The sequence below is a fragment of the Rana temporaria genome, chromosome 4, assembly GCF_905171775.1.
Source record: "Rana temporaria chromosome 4, aRanTem1.1, whole genome shotgun sequence".
Classification (NCBI taxonomy): domain Eukaryota; kingdom Metazoa; phylum Chordata; class Amphibia; order Anura; family Ranidae; genus Rana; species Rana temporaria.
Genome location: NC_053492.1, coordinates 355,600,030 through 355,612,809, shown reverse-complemented (window position 1 = coordinate 355,612,809; position 12,780 = coordinate 355,600,030). Strand labels below are relative to the sequence as shown.

The following is a 12,780-nucleotide window of genomic DNA, read 5'->3' as shown; positions in this document are numbered from 1 at the left end:
CACACTCCTTGGGGGGGGGGGGGGACATTTGGTGTGCCAACATGGTTTAATATTCTCTAATGAAACACCAAAAAAAAAAAAAAAAAATTAAAAATACATGTAAAAAAAAAATAGTTTAAATGGTGACATAACTAGAAACAAAAAAAGAAATTAAAAAAATGCACATTCCTTTACAAAAATGAATACTCTAAATTATGGAGGACCACCAACCAAAACACACGTCTGGCATAGAAAACATTATTAAAGGATTACATCACAAGCAAGAAATGTGACATTTCAGTATGGGACAACTCTATTGAAATTGCATCAGCAAGAGAACGGGGTTATTCTAGCAAGAGAAGAATTAATCAAACGAGGCTTTAAAATGTGGTTTAGTGCGCCTTTTTAAGACATTGTTCTCTTGCTAGAATAAAAGGTTTCTAATGACGAATGTGCCATATCCCAAAGAAACGCGAGTTTTACCTGAACGAGCGCTCCCGTCTCCTCATTTGGACTGAGCATGCGCGGGGTTTTTGTACGCTGCTTTTGTGTACAGACGACCGAACATGTCTGACGGACACGATTCCAGCAGACTGTTTTAAAGCAAGACCAGGAAACAGTTGTTCGTTGGAAAACGGTCTGGCCGACGATTGTTTGCTGGAATTCTGTACGTTACTGCCTACACACGAACGAACATGTCCGCTGAAACTGGTCCGCGGACCAGTTTCAGCAGACATGTTTGGTCGTGAGTACGAGGCCTTAGAGTCTCCTCTCTTCTTTTTATACTCAGTTGTGACATGACGCTACTCTTATATCAAGACATCGCTTGTATATCAAGGCAAAATGTATTAAAACATTTTGCTTGTCTTGCAAAACGCTCTCAAACAAGGTTTTACTGTATAATAAAAATGCCATAAATATATCCCCTATTTTGTAGATGCGATAACTTTTGCACAAACCAATCAATATATGCTTATTGCGATTTTTTTTACCAAAAATATGTAGAAGAATATATATTGGCCTAAACTGATATTTTGGGATATTTATTATAGCAAAAAGTACAAAAATTTTTTCAACATTTTCGCTCTTTTTTTTGTTTATAGCACGAAAAAATAAAAAACGCAGAGGTAATCAAATACCACCAAAATAAAGCTTTATTTGTGGGAAAAAATACTTTTGTTTAGGTACAATGTCGCACGACCACTCAATTGTCAGTTAAAGCGACGCAGTACCGCATCGCAAAAAAGAGCTTGGTCAGGAAGGGGGTAAAATGGTTAATTTGTACCAAAAATAAAATCCATGGCCCAGATTCTCAAAGGGCTTACGACGGCGCAACGCCATGTACGCCGTTGTAAGTCCTAACCTGGGCTGTCGTATCTATGCGACTGATTCTCAGGCCCCGTACACACGACCAGTTTCCTCGGCAGAATTCAGCTTCCGACCGAGTTTCTGGCTGAATTCTGCCGAGAAACCCGGCCGTGTGTACACTTTCGGCCGAGGAAGCCGACGAGGACCTCGGCGAGGAAATAGAGAACATGTTCTCTATTTCCTCGTTGTTCTATGGGAGAACTCGGCCCGCCGAGGTCCTCGGCGGCTCCAGGACTGAACTGGCCGAGGAACTCGATGTGTTTGGCACGTCGAGTTACTCGGCCGTGTGTACGAGGCCTTAGAATCAGTTACGCATAGATAACCATTAGATCCAACAGATACGCCATCGGATCTTAAATGCAATTTTTTTTTCCGCTAGGTGTCGCCTCCGTCGTTTTCCCTGTCGAGTATGCAAATTAGCTAGATACGCGAATTCCCGAACGTACGCGCGGCCGACGCAGTAAAGTTACGACGTTTACGTTAGGCTTGTCCCGGCGTAAAGTTGCCCCTGGGTATATGAGGCACAATCAATGTTAAGTATGGCCGTCGTTCCCGCGTCGAAATTTGTAAATTTACGTCGTTTGCGTAAGTCGTCCGTGAATGGGGCTGGACGCCATTTACGTTCACGTCGAAACCAATGACGTCCTTGCGACGTCATTTGGAGCAACGCACCCTGGGATATTTTTCGGACGGCGCATGCGCAGTACGTTCAGTGCGGGAACGCGCTTAATTTAAATGCTACACGCCCCTTACCCGCCAAATTTGAATTAGGCAGGCTTGCGCCGGGTGATTTACGCTACCCTGCCGCAAATTTACACGCAAACCTGCGGCGACGTAACGTAAATGAGATACGTTACGCCCGCCGACATTTACGCCGATCTACGAGAATCTGCCCCCCAATGTACAGCAATATATCGATAGCTTTTCAATAAGTTTTTTGTAGATTATAGTACATAACATAGGATTGAAGTCGATTAATCGGTTCTTTATATGCTATGATGGGATAAAATCCGATGGAATTTTTTATCGGAATTTCGTTCAAGCTGTCTTGCATACACAATATGAGACCAAATTCCAAAACGCAGTGACGTAAAACACTACGACGAACCGAGAAAAATGAAGTTCAATGCTTCCAGGCATGCGTGGACTTGATTCTGAGCATGCATGTTTTTTTCTCCGTCGGAATTCCACACAGACGATCGGAAATTGTCGATCTGAAAAAAATAAAACATGTTCTATTTCTAAACTCAGACGAAAAAAAAGTCCACACACGGTCGGAATATTTGATGAAAAAATTCCGTCTGACTTTTTTCATCGGAAATTCCGATCGTGTGTACGATGCATAACTTGTTTTTTTTTTTTTATCTATTTTCTGTACATGATCTGATCACATCGAACAATTTAAAATAAATGCGTTGGTGCTGATCAATCTTCAAACTGTGTTTTTCTGCCGGACAGTAAATCAATGGACAATACAATCATATAAAATTGTGCTGCTTATCGCCACCACTAAGGAAAAAAACTCTACCTACTAGCAATATTTTTTTTAAAGAACTTTAATTCCACTTTAAAGCCTTGCTCTAAATATTTCAGTTTACGATTGTTATCCTGCAGAAAAAAAAAAAAAAAAGCTTTAATAACAGTGGCGGACTTCTCAAGGACTGGAGAAATAGTCTCGGTGCTTAGAATTGGCAGTTCTCCAGAGACGTATCCTACAGCCTCAACCCTTTGGCTGGGGAGTGGAAGGGAAGGAAAAGGAGGGGTAGGTCTTTTCTCTGGATCAGCTGCTGCAGCAGAGGGTAGGGCCAAGAGGAGGGGGTGAGGAGTCAGTACAGTAGCACAGGCTGCATGGTAGTGAGTGCCTTGGTGCTGGGACTGAGAAGCAGCAGTGCTGAAATCATATGCCAACTAGAACTGCTCAGCCTGGACAATGTTTCATTGAAGGTTTTTAGAGGCTCTGCAGAGCAGACTGTGCATTTTCTAACTTGCTGGGCTGGGATCTCAACTAGAACAAAGAAGTTTCTCTTATTCTGCTACGCCTTTCTCATTGGGACATCCCTGCAAGGGTGGATTATATGGATAAAGAGTTGGACATAGAAAGGTAAAAATTCATGCTTGCATTATAGATGCTTAACCCTAAAAGAAATTTGTTTTAGAAGGACGCTAGCTGAGCTTCATCTGATTCTTGCTGATGAAGAGTTAGAGGTACAGGACCTTAAATGTGGGATTAAAGGATTCACTATACTGACAGGTTCTGTCTTGCTCTACTGCAGTCTATGTATAGAGTCTCTGCTGCAGCTGGAAACTATAGTGTTCTCTGCTTCCAACAGGAAATCCTCATCGTACTTAGAGGAAAATCCGAGCAAAGACAATACATTTATAGACGCTTGGAAGAGTTAATTTTCCCTGCAACAAAGAGCAATCATTCAGTTCATTGAAACTTAGTATAAAAGATCCAATCACACCCATTTTCTTTGGCAGTGACTGTATTACATTTAAAATACAATGCTACTAGGTAAATATTCGCTGAGAACGCTCTGTTGGTAGTTTCATTAAAAAAAGGTTTAAGATTGCATGTCCTGTATGAAGTTGCTGTGGAAGAACGAGCCCCCAATCACACCTGAGCGATTTAAAGTGCGTTTCCAGAAGCGCTTTAACGGTTGACACTCATATTTCCATGTTGTATTGTGTGTGTGTGTTCACATCTGAGCCCAAATTTTAGAAAAGGTATGGGTCATGATTGCACGTTTTTGGCCCCAATTGATTTCATTAGGGGCGCCAACAAAAAAAAAACATGCATGATGTTCGTTTCATGCCTTACAACCTTCTTTTCTTTCCATTAGATAACACAAAAACATTCAAGCCTAAAACGCACAACGAAACACATATATAAATGTGCACAAAAAAAAAAACATGCATGATGTTCGTTTCATGCCTTACAACCTTCTTTTCTTTCCATTAGATAACACAAAAACATTCAAGCCTAAAACGCACAACGAAACACATATATAAATGTGCACAAAAAAAAAAACATGCATGATGTTCGTTTCATGCCTTACAACCTTCTTTTCTTTCCATTAGATAACACAAAAACATTCAAGCCTAAAACGCACAAAGAAACACATATATAAATGTGCACAAAAAAAAAACATGCATGATGTGCGTTTTTAACTTAATTTCATGCCTTACAACCTTCTTCTCTTTCCATTGGATAATACAAAAACATTCAAGCCTTACAACCTTCTTCTCTTTCCATTGGATAACACAAAAACATTCAAGCCTAAAACACACAACGAAACACATATATATATAAATGTGCAAAAAACAAACAAACAACCGATGCCGACTCTCAAGTGTGACTGTAGCCGGTCTAACCCTGTTACAGTCCACTGAACAAATATTGAAACTGCACAGCTTTCTATATAACATTGCATAGATTCTTTTTTTTTTGCTTTGTGACACTTTTTACATTTATGGTTTTGAAGTGAACACTTTGCCAGTGTTTGTTTGTGTTCTTCCTGTATTGATAATCTAGTGTAATTGGTCCAGTTTCAGTCTGTTATCTTGTTGGCTCCAATAACCCTGAGTCATGTAATCCAAATCTCTTCTGAAGGCTTAGTTGAGACAGGTAATGATTGCATTTGCATTGTGAAGATTACTACTTTATGTTTATTGTCTGCGTCTCCAGTGTGTGAAAGGCAGCTTCGGCATGCCAGGGGTACACATTACTTGAAAGCACCTTCACTCTGTATGATGAGGTCATTTCATTTAGAGATTAGCCCCTGATCTGTTTCACTACAGTTGATGATTGGCAGCTGTCACTTTGGGTTAGCCCGGTTTAAATCTGCCGGTGGTCAGATTTACAGTAAATCAAGCTAACCTAAAGTGACAGGGACCAGTCATACATGCAAGTAAAATCCACCCGCTAAAAGATCTTTTCTTAAATGTGCATGCAGATTACCCCAGCATGAATGTTTATATCAATGCAGGTGGGAGGGGGTGTTCAGCAGACACATCCGGTGATGGCTTATCTCTGGAGTAACAAAAGCGATCCTCCAAAATTATCCAATGCAGCTGATAACTGCTTCCCTGAGATCTGTCAGTTGGGGGCGTCAGGTGCAGTCTGTGGGCATCCACACCAATAACAGTTGTTGTGGGATCGGACAACAATGTTAATGGGTACTTGCATTTTTTTGCATGAAATATCTGGTGTTGTGAAGTTTATTTTTCTCTTGTGCAAATGGAAAAAACTGTTTAAATTATTATGCCAACTTTTTTCATTGATGAGGGGGTGGGAAGATGTAACATCAATCAGCGACTTTACCACGCAAGATGAAAGATGATGTTCAGTATTTTTTTATTGGTATCGAATCCATATACATATAACAAATAGGTCGTACATATCCAATCACATAAAATAAAAGATAATATCAGACAACAAAAGTATCTGGAAAGTTGTCTTTATGTTTAGTGGAAATTACTCTTTCCATTTGAAGGCAAACCTCCCAACTCACCATAAAACTCTAAAATCAGAAATGTTGAGATCTGCTGAATAATATCACCTATCTGAGCTGAACTTCTCACAAGTTCTTCTTCTAAATAGCTCAGTCAGTCTGGTCAGTATTATCAAGATTTTTTATTTTGCTATCCCTTTCCTTGACCCCCTGGAAGGAACAAATTTGCTACAAATGTTAAAGCTACACAACTACCCAGCAAATATCCTACCCACCCCACAATTCTATTCCAGTGCCTCTTTACCTTTCTACACTTCAAGTCCCACACTTCAAGTAATGAGACTCATGATCATCTTTCCATTCACATATTTGGCTGGAGAAATAACGGATTTATGAATTACGTTAAAATATGTTGTTCAGTAGAAGTAACACGTTTATGGTCAGATCTGCCATTGGTTATGATAAACGGAAGGATATTTGTTCATCACTATGTTCACTTGGTGTTTGGTCATTCATTGTCCAGAAATGCTACTCTTTTCTCCACCAAACATAAAGATTGTCCATCATGCTGTCCAGGAACACTACCTTTTCCACCACCAAACATATACATTTTCCACCATCCTATCCAGGAATGCTACCGTATTTTCCGGCGTATAAGACAACTTTTTGCATCTAAAATAATGCCCCAAAAGTCAGGGGTCGTCTTATAGTTACATAGTTACATAGTTACATAGTTAGTCAGGTTGAAAAAAGACACAAGTCCATCCAGTTCAACCACAAAAAACAAAATAAAAAAACACAGTAAAATCCTATACACCCAACTCCATACCCACAGTTGATCCAGAGGAAGGCAAAAAACCCCAGCGGAGCATGATCCAATTTGCTACAGCAGGGGAAAAAATTCCTTCCTGATCCCCCGAGAGGCAATCGGATTTACCCTGGATCAACTATACCTACAAATCTTAGTTCTCAGTTATATTCTGTACATTTAGGAAAGAATCCAGACCTTTCTTAAAGCAATCTACTGAGCTGGCCAGAACCACCTCTGGAGGGAGTCTGTTCCACATTTTCACAGCTCTTACTGTGAAAAAACCTTTCCGTATTTGGAGGTGAAATCTCTTTTCCTCTAGACGTAAAGAGTGCCCCCTTGTCCTTAGTGATGACCGTAAAGTGAATAACTCAACACCAAGTTCACTGTATGGACCTCTTATATATTTGTACATGTTGATCATATCCCCCCTTATTCTCCTCTTCTCAAGAGTGAATAAATTTAGTTCCTCTAATCTTTCCTCATAGCTGAGCTCCTCCATGCCTCTTATCAGTTTGGTTGCTCTTCTCTGCACTTTCAAGGCATGTAATAATGGCACAGCAAGGCATGTAATAATGGCACAGCAAGGCATGTAATAATGGCACAGCGAGGCATGTAATAATGGCACAGTGAGGGGTCATCTTATACAGTGAGTATATCCCAAAACCAACATTTTAGCTGGATATTAGGGGGTCATCTTATACGCCCAGTCGTCTTAAACGCCGGCAAATACGGTACCTTTTCCACTACCAAACATACAGATTGTCCATCATGGTGACCAGAAATGCTATCTTTTCCCGCACCAAACATACAGATTGTCCATCATGGTGACCAGAAATGCTATCTTTTCCAGCACCAAACATACAGATTGTCCATCATGGTGACCAGAAATGCTATCTTTTCCAGCACCAAACATACAGATTGTCCATCATGGTGACCAGAAATGCTATCTTTTCCAGCACAAAAATCATACAGATTGTTCGTCATGGTGACCAGAAATTATATCTTTTCCAACACCAAACCTATACAGTAGATTTTCCATCATGCTTAAAGTGGAGGTTCACCCGAAAAATACATTTTTAACATTAGATTGAGGCTCGTTTTGTCAAGGGGAATCGGGTAGTTTTTTTTAATTCGAAGCAGTACTTACCGTTTTAGAGAGCGATCTTCTCCGCTGCTTCCAGGTATGGGCTGCGGGACTGGGCGTTCCTATTTGATTGACAGGCTTCCGACAGGCTTCCGACGGTCGCATACATCGCGTCACGATTTTCCGAAAGTAGCCGAATGTCGGTGCGCAGGCGCTGTATAGAGCCGCACCGACGTTCGGCTTCTTTCGGCTACTCGTGACACGATGTATGCGACCGTCGGAAGCCTGTCAATCAAATAGGAACGCCCAGTCCGGAAGACCATACCCAAAAGCGGCGGAGAAGATCGCTCTCTAAATCGGTAAGTACTGCTTCGATTTAAAAAAAAACTACCCGATTCCCCTTGACAAAATGAGCATCAATCTAATGTTAAAAAAAAATTTGGGTGAACTCCCGCTTTAATTGCTTTAGCAGAAAAAACAGAACCTCCAGACACTGAAACATACTCACTATCTCTTGGAGAAGAACCTACTACATGGCCCGATATTTTGCATCACTTAAAGACTTTGGAAGTGTATAGCCACTTTTATTATGATGTGATTAGGGGTGATCCTTGTGTAAACATGAAAGTAATTATTAATAAACTACAATTAAACAGTAATCAATTGTAGTTATATCACTTATCACTAGTAGCAAGTTTGGCATCTTTTTAAATTAAATAATCATCATTTATTCACAATAAGAGGCTGTCCAACTTACAGTGGGGATCAAAAGTTTGGGCACCCCAGGTGAAAATTTGTATTAATGTGCATAACGAAGCCAAGGAAAGATGGAAAAATCTCCAAAAGGCATCAAATTACAGATTAGACATTCTTATAATATGTCATAAAAAGTTAGATTTTAATTCCATCATTTACACTTTCAAAATTACAAAAAACAAAAAAATGGTGTGTGCAAAAGTTTGGGCACCCTGCAGAGTTAATATCTTGTACTGCCCCCTTTGGCAAGTATCACAGCTTGTAAACGCTTTTTGTAGCCAGCCAATAGTCTTTCAATTCTTGTCTGAGGTAACCGTAGTCCTGAATTCCTGACCCCATTCAGCTTGCAGCACACCGTAACACACATAGATGCATGTGTTAATGTGCATTTCTGTAAAATGTGTACTTTTGCATATGTTACTGCAACACAGATATGTGCATGCTTCCCTAAATATTTCATTATACTGAGTTAGAGGAGACCAGTTTGAAGAATTCAAATAACAATGCCTATGGTGTGTAATTTATCTTCATTTGCTTTACGTCATGTGCAAAGTATTTGTAAAGTAGTAGTTGTGGCATCTTGGTATTGTCTGAAAATAGCATGGATTATCTGGAATTACCCTTTAATGACTGTGTACATTTCACACAGTGCTAAATAAGCAAATATTGTTTGAGCAGTCTATGCAAACTGGATATGTAATTGCTGAATAATGTCTTCCCCCATCATGCATACAGTCTTCTACAGAGCATTGGTATATAAATTAAACACGCGGGGGTTCACTTGCTGACCTCTAAAAAATAATAGTTGTCTCGCTGAGCTGCTAGCATTAGGATTTTCTGAGTCACGGACTTGCAAAACAGGAAGGAAATTCAGGGTTAGAGAATTTAATGACTGAAACAGGAGGAACAACATGACTGCCAGGCAATTCGATTTTACAGAAGAAGGTCTCAGAAATGGCCGATTCCATGGTTCTTTTACAAAAGGTCCTTTGACATGTCCAGTGCATCCATGAGATATTCCTCCTTATAAATTACATCTACTGTATACAAGGAAAAGTACAATATATTTTTAGCAAGCACATATTTTTTTTTCCTGGGAGTGCTGAACCCCTGGTCCCCTGCTCCAACCTGTGGTTCCTCTCTCTAGCCCCCAGGCCAATATTGGATACAGCAGTGGTGTAGGGGTCAGAAGAAGGAACCACAGGTGGCAACAAGGGACCAGGAATCCGACATTGCTAGAAGTGTCAGATTCTAAAGAGTCTTCAGATCGCTGTTTCTTCTCATTTCACCCTAGTGACTGAGTTGCTTTAAAGTATATCTAAAGCCAAACTTTCTTTTTGCATTTCAAATTAAATACGGAAAGGTTAAAATATTATTTTTTTGCCACCTCCCATTGGTGAGATTTTTCTCCATTTACAGCCTCATTTCAGTTGCAACAGGTAGTGAAAAGTATTCTTTTATAGGTACTCTACAAAAACGTTAGGGAAAAGCCTTCTTAAGCCCTGTACACATGATCAGAATTCCGACCGTGTGTATGCCCCATCGGAGTAATTCCGATGAATTCCATCGGAGTTTAGATAGAGAACATGTTCTCTTTTACTCCAATGGAATTTTGTCGGAATTCCGATGTGAGTTTGGCCGGGCAGAAGCCTGATCGTGTATATGGGGCTTTAGGCAGGCCATAGATGGTGTGATTTTCAGAAAATCACTTGATTCCCCCATCAACACAGTCAGGGTTGATGAGGGAATCCCTCTTGCGGAGCTATTGTGTGTTCCCTGGGGTGGGTGAAGCCATCCCTACTGGGAGAATACAGTGATTATTGCCAGCGGCATTATCCACTGGCAAAAATCATATGCCGAAAATCTGAAATCCTGGTTGTACATTCCGCCTGGCCATAGATAGTTCAAATCTATCTATGGCCAGCTTTTGACATTTGTCAATGAAGCAAGTGTTCCCATTGGAATATTTTCCCTCCTGTTCTGTTTGAAACTTTTGGATTTTCTTTCATTTTTATTTAACAGGAAAATCAGGTCAACAGAGCAAATAGAGAGGGTAAATCTCTCTGTCCAGGATACAAAGAGCAGAAAAAACCTTATAGTCAAATCCATCCAGCTCCAGAACCTTTGAAACAGCTGCAGAATGCAGGGCTAATAGTGATACCATAGGTAAACTTACATGAAGAAAAGGGCAGAGATGACTCACAGAATAAACCGCAAAACAACCATTATGAGGTCATCATCCAAAAGTTACAAAACGTGAAAGCAAACATATTACATGCCACATACATGGATGGTGACCTCATAAAAGTCACTTTGAGGTTTATCCTGTGAGTGAGTACTAATGTTTTATTAATGAAAACAGTAAAAACCTTACAGGGGCATAAACACTTACCACCATATCCAAAACCTAAAAAAGTATGCAGTTTAAAGTAATTTTGGCAAATTTAAATACATAAGAAGTGGTAAATGTGTTACTATGAATGCGAACATCCTTAAGGCATTCCACACTACAACATAATGAATACAGGTCTTTTAAGACGCTACTTATAAAATAGAAATACAAAAAAAAACTTTTTTTATTTTTACATCAATAATTAAAATATTGTTGACCAAAAAACATGGCTGACACAATGTTGTGTTTAATCACCAAAGCTGTTTATATTCTCCAATGGATGCATGACCTCAGCACCTTAAGAACAAGTATGGCTTTCCTAACCACACACCACAGCACTGACTGAGCTCAGTGAGAACGAGAGTGGACTATGCATGTATTGCTAAGCAAGCTGCGTTCTCTTGCAGAGTGCACACTCGTGAGGTGCTAGAGCTGAGCATCCAGAGATAGGACGGTTAGGGGAAATACAAGGTAGAAGCAGCTTTAGAAGTAAAGATCATTAAAAACGGAGGACAGCATTTTAATGCACACTTAAAGCTGAAATGCACACAGATTTAAAAAATAAATCTAATTAAAAGTTAAACTAAAAGCTGCTGAGAATCTGTCTAGAACCCAAGCAGAGTACCTATGATAGAAATGTTGAGAATGCATTGCTTCACAGTGCCTGCATGTACAGAGATCAGTGAGGGTGTGTTTTAAAGCATATTTACTTTGTGCCGATATTATGTAAATACTTGTATGTCCACATCACAAATAGTCACAGGTTGACTGTAACACATATTGACAAGATTGCATACAACAACCTTGTTTCTTTACATGGTTATCTAAACAAAGCATTACAAGACCATAGATTCCTTTAACAAAAAACAAAAACCAGTACAAGTGTTTACCAAGGTATAACAATGTAATGCAATACTTGCAGTGTGAAACCCCTGCAAGGTCAAACATCTTTAGCTCTGTCATTAAAAAAAACAATAGCTTGTTTAAAGTTCAGGCACCTCTGAATCTCAGGTCATTCTGGCAGGCAAAGTCTAGACCTATCTTTGTCAATACCTTCTCCTCCCTACACATTCCTATTGGCCCATCATTGATAGACTGTCCCACTGGCCAACAGAAATGTACAGGGGTCAGGAAAGGGAGGGCCAGTTTTGCCACTATGTGGAAGTGCCAAAGCTTTACCTGTCAAAACAACCAAGCATTGTGCGATAAAAGCAGGATATCAGAGGCTGCTGCCTGCAAGGGAACAGGTTTGATTTATTTCAAAATCCCTCCCCAGCAACTTATACCTTTCTTTCAATGCAGTGCCACTATATTCAGTTGCCCAGAGTAAAGGGAACATAAGTATATTCTGCTGTGGGTGAAAGCAATTTATTGCTTCACCCTGATTGGTTGCCTTGAAGGACTGTTCTATTTTGTAAAAAATGTATAAATGCACCCATTTGCAAAAGGAAAAATAAATGGGCCTCTATGCATTTTTTACATTGGAGCTGGTAATGCATAAAATATAGAAGAGAGATGGCAGAAAAAAAAACCAAGTGGCCCATCGAGTCTGCCCCACTTGCAGGTGCAATGCATAGGCTCCTGCAGACTCTTCCTCCAGCCCCAGGTCCATATTAACCTTCGGTTATGGAGCAGATGGGACTTCTGATCTTCAATTGACAGATCCATGTGGCCAGGGCCGATCCTAGGGTCACAGGTGCCTGGGTGCAGAAATATTTCTATAAAACTAGCAGCGCTTTACCGCCAACGCCCCCACACTGTCAGTGTGAAAGGGCTCTTAGTACATCTCATTATACATCACATCTGTAGATGGACTACTGAGGCGCAGGAATGGGCAGAAGCTGTGTATCCTATGCAATCTATCATGCCATAAAACATCTAGAGCAGGGACAGCCCAGAGCACATGTAAAGGGATGCTGGAGATGCCATTCCCCAG

General features: G+C 40.2%; 1 protein-coding gene across 6 annotated transcripts in view; it reads left to right on the top strand.

Annotated features, from left to right (window-relative positions):
- The first annotated feature begins 3,150 nt into the window (after positions 1-3,150).
- Positions 3,151-12,780, top strand: part of PLEKHG1 (pleckstrin homology and RhoGEF domain containing G1) — a 306,586-nt gene continuing 296,956 nt past the window's right edge. For all 6 annotated transcript variants that reach the window (XM_040350857.1, XM_040350856.1, XM_040350851.1 and 3 more), the window contains exon 1: positions 3,151-3,448. The gene's annotated coding sequence lies outside the window, so the exon portion shown is untranslated. The remainder of the gene's footprint in view (positions 3,449-12,780) is intronic.